Below are 4444 nucleotides of genomic sequence, written 5' to 3'. Positions count from 1 at the left end.
AACTTGTATGCATGCATATTAACATAACCAATGGACACAGACACTGGGCCAGTGGGGACTTGCCTGGGGTAGGAATGACTGAGGGGGGGGGGTGTCAATTGGGGAAAAAGGAGACATATGTAAAACTTTAGACAATAAAAATAAATAAATAAAAGTTTAAAAATGTGGTCTATGAATCACTTTCATCAGACTTGTCTAGGGAGCTTGTAAAAAATTCAAATTCATAAGATGCTTGTCATTCCAAACCTACTGCTGTTAACAGAATTTCTGCAGGTTAAGACCCTGCCCCCAATCGGCCCCCGCCGTCCTGATTGGAGGCAGGACTGGTCCATCACTTCCCATGTCTCCTACCCCTGGCCAGAACCCATCCATGCACAAATTCATGCACTGTGCCTCTAGTTAATAAATACTAATAGAATAATAAACTCTATTTCACATTCTCGCAATAAACCTACTTTTGCCTCATTCTGTACAGACCCAGCACTATCTTGTAGAATCTCCTGAGGCTTTACTTCTCTTTCTTCCTCTTTTTTCATCATTGTCACAATAGACAACAATCCTGGCTGCTGCCTCTCTTGATCTCTTTGCAAGGGATGAGATTTTATTTTTTCTACATGTTTGCAATCATAAAACAATCAAGTAGAGTCCTACAACTTTCCCATGGCATATACCTGATTTCTCTCAAGTTTCTCCTCATTTATCTCAGAAAAGTTAGAAATAACAACCCCCTGGAGTTGCTGCTTTCAATTCTTCACACCGGGTTTTGAAGGGTGTCTTCTTAGGAAGGTGTTTAGGTAAAGAAAATTATCCTAATCATTGACATAGCATTACTAGATAGTATCCCTTACTTTTTTATTCATGTGTGCAACCCGCTTAGGGCAATAATTCAAAAACGGTAAGTTACCAGTACCCATGATTGCTGCTATGCCTATAACTACTTCAATTATAATACACCACCATGGCTATAACTGTTTAACATTGTGCCAAGTGCTGTTCTTTACTTATAGTACAGCATTTAATCCTAACAACAACAATGTGAGTTATGTTTTATAATTATTACCATTATTTTAAATGAGAAAACAAATATAGAGGAGCTGTCAAAATTCATACATCTGATAAGTAATTAATCTGGGTTTCAAATCCAAGCAGTGTACCTAGATTTCTACTTTTAATTAATGCAGTTTTTTAGGGAGGAGGAAATCATTTTTCACCTCTACTTAGTCCTGGCCCATGCATATAGTCTTTCAGAAAATATTCATAGTGCCTGATAGCTTTTTAAAATTTATTTTTATTTTTTTAATTTTTTTCAATCTTTAATTTCTTTATTGATTAAGGTATTACATATGTGACCTCACTCCCCCCATGACCCCCCCCCACACACACACACTCATGCCCTCACCCCCCTGTTGTCTGTGTCCATTGGTTGGGCTTATATGCATGCATACAATTCCTTTGGTTGATCTCTTCCCCTTACCCCCATCCTCCCCTACTTTCCCTCTGAGCTTTTGGTTATAGCTTCTGTCAAGTGGTGAGCAGTTTTATATTATTGATTTTATTGTTGGCCCATAAAACTTTTAGAATACTTTTCCTTGATAAGAAATATGGCACAAGTGTTTTTCAGTAACACTTTTATATTTGAAAACTGAGGCTTGGAGAGCCATGACCAAAGTCAGACTATAAGCCAAACCTTTAGTATTCTATTGTGAAACTAGAGGTTAGTGTAGAATGGATGAGACAGCAAGGTCTTACTGTAGGAATGATAAGTTTCCAGCCATAGAATTATTTTCTATTTAGTAATCCAGCAGACACAAATGCATCACAATACATATTTATGTTGCAATAGCAATTAACTTCCTGTCATCTATCTTGAATTATTAATTCTATTTATCATGTCAAGATAGTTATTCAATGTTTGAAGATGTAACTTATAAGACATTGATCTGTGTCTTAACAACACCTCACTTTGTATTAAGTACTGTTTTGCATAGCCAAATGTTGACTTATGTTGTATCCAAGCCAACTAACTAATAAGGATAAAAATTATTGGAAAGGAAAAACAAGAAAAGTTTCGGAACCCAGCTGAAAATTGAAATCCATCTCTATTTTCAAAATAAAATGAAAATAATGGAACCAGTCAGGTGTAGGTGTCTTGTGAAAACTGTATTTTGTAATCTAGCCTCAGCAGATTTTCCCACTGCCACCTTACACACTCTGCTCTCAGTATCTGCTCATCTCATTGTAGGCTGTGACAACATGAGCAACAAAGAAGGATCAAGAAGATTCAGAAAAGGGAGCATGATGATTTCTCACATAACCAGAGAAGAGAAGGGAAGGGTGTTAATTCATCTTCACCTATGATGTTGGCCTTCAAATCATTCCAGCAGGAACTTAATTGCAAGACATGACAAATATGAGAGATTTGTAAAACTTAGTTGGGATATAACTGTAGAAAGTAAAAGGGAATTTTTTTTTCTGCTCCATAGGATTACAAGTGCCCCTGATATGGAAGAAATAGTGGCTGAATCAGAAATTAAATAGGATGTTGTCAGACAAAAGATATTACAGGTGGCCCAGGAGCTCTCAACAGAAGAGAGCCATTATCAGTTCCATAGAGCCATTACTACAGGACTACAGGAATACATGGAGGCTGTCTATTTTCAACACTTTATCAAAACACAATCACTTATCAGTATGGATGAAATTAATTAAAATTGTATTTACAATAGAAGACAATGGAAAAGAAAGTAAAACACACTCTTCTGAGGTTCAGGATAAACAGGTTGGTACTTGGAGACTGAAAATCACACCTGTTGATTACCTTCTAGAAGTGGATGATTTAACTGGAAAGTTGATGCAGATGTGTATTAATAGTGTGAGGAATGTGGACATTGACACCTCCTTTGAAGTGAGTCAATTTTTAGGTCATATTTATGATAGGTTTTCATATATTGGCAATATTGGACCTTATGAGGTTTCTAAGAGGCTATATACCTTGAAACAAAGTTTGGCCAAAGTTGAGAATGCTGATTATGCCTTGAAAGTCAGAGGTTCAGAAATTTCAAAACACGCTGGCAGATGTGTTTTCAGTTAAAACAGAAATGATTGATTGAGAAGAGTGCGTTTCTTAGAATAACATTACTCAATTATTATTCTCCTAAGAGAGAGTGTTTGTAAGACTATCATTTAGTATTTTATTTAACTTTATTGTGGCTTTTACATAGAAAATTTTCAGTTTTACTTGTTTTAAATTATATACAAGCTGTACATAAAATTATTGAAACAAATCATTTTCTACAAATTACTCATGAAATTTGCATACAAATGTTTGTATATACGCCTATTTGAAATTTTGCTGGCTAAATTTCATCACTTATCTTTGTAATGTGAACACACTTCAGGGTACACTTTCTTTCATACCTGTCTTAATTGAGTTAGGGTGATTTTTTGAGTGGTAATAATAATTAGTGGAAGCCATTTATAATTTAAGTTGATGATTTTTATATATATAGAAAATACTTCTTAGTTATACATTTGGACTTGGATTTTTTGTTTTAAGTTTATTGTTAATATTGTTCCAAACTTCCAAAGTAACCTTACTCAATAGAACAGAATAAAAAAATTACTAAGTTATCAATATACTTTAATTTTATGTGGCATTATGGTAAAAATTCACAGTATATTCTGACTAATTTAGGCCATTTTGAATTCAGATGAAACAGCTTTCCAGAAAAATGAACAGATACCCAAATTTTAGTTTCCACATTTAACTTTTGTCCTTCATTACTGAAAGTCTGATAGAGAATTGGAGTTAATATTGTACTATTTTCACTAATGTTCAATTTGAATTACATACTTGGACATACAACTGAAACACTTTTATTAGTGATTATTTAGCAACTTTTTTGTTGTCTATTATATTAACATTAGACATATTTGGAGGCTTTCCTATTCTAGCATGTCTAAGAAATTACATTTAAGTAATTATAATAAAGTTTTGAAATTTTTGAAAACTAAGCTAATCTAACATTATAGTTGTCCAGTTGTGTTCATTGAGAGTATAAAAAGTTGCCAAAGAAATGTATGCTGTACAATTCAGCAATAAGACAATTGTCAACACAGTTGAGAATAGAAATGGTAGTCTCTAGTTATATTTAGAATTGGAATTTGCCTACTGAAATTAGTTATAGATTATTCCTTGTGGTGTGAAACTGACTTGAACATGACATTATTGACTGACAACCAGACATTCCCATTTGGTTTTGAGAATCTAGGTATTGGATTTTATTTTTGGAAAGATCAGCTGCTGCTCTGTTTGTAAGGACTGATTCTTTGAAAGTATAATTTTCTCAAAATAAATACCTAAAGGAAAATAAAACATAGGCATGCTTAATAAACTAAAAAACACTGTATTTTGTAAGAAACAAAGTTGCATTTAATCAGTAGA

General features: G+C 33.8%; 1 pseudogene across 1 annotated transcript; it reads left to right on the top strand.

Moving 5' to 3' along the window:
• The first annotated feature begins 2253 nt into the window (after nucleotides 1-2253).
• Nucleotides 2254-3110, top strand: LOC308512155 (translin-associated protein X-like; annotated as a pseudogene). Its single transcript has one exon. The product of its transcript is annotated as a translin-associated protein X-like (transcript).
• The last annotated feature ends 1334 nt before the right edge of the window (nucleotides 3111-4444 follow it).

This window comes from Myotis nattereri, assembly GCF_964212035.1.
Source record: "Myotis nattereri genome assembly, chromosome: X".
NCBI classification, from domain to species: domain Eukaryota; kingdom Metazoa; phylum Chordata; class Mammalia; order Chiroptera; family Vespertilionidae; genus Myotis; species Myotis nattereri.
The sequence above is the reverse complement of the archived record's forward strand: the minus strand, read 5'-3'. Positions and strand labels throughout refer to the sequence as shown.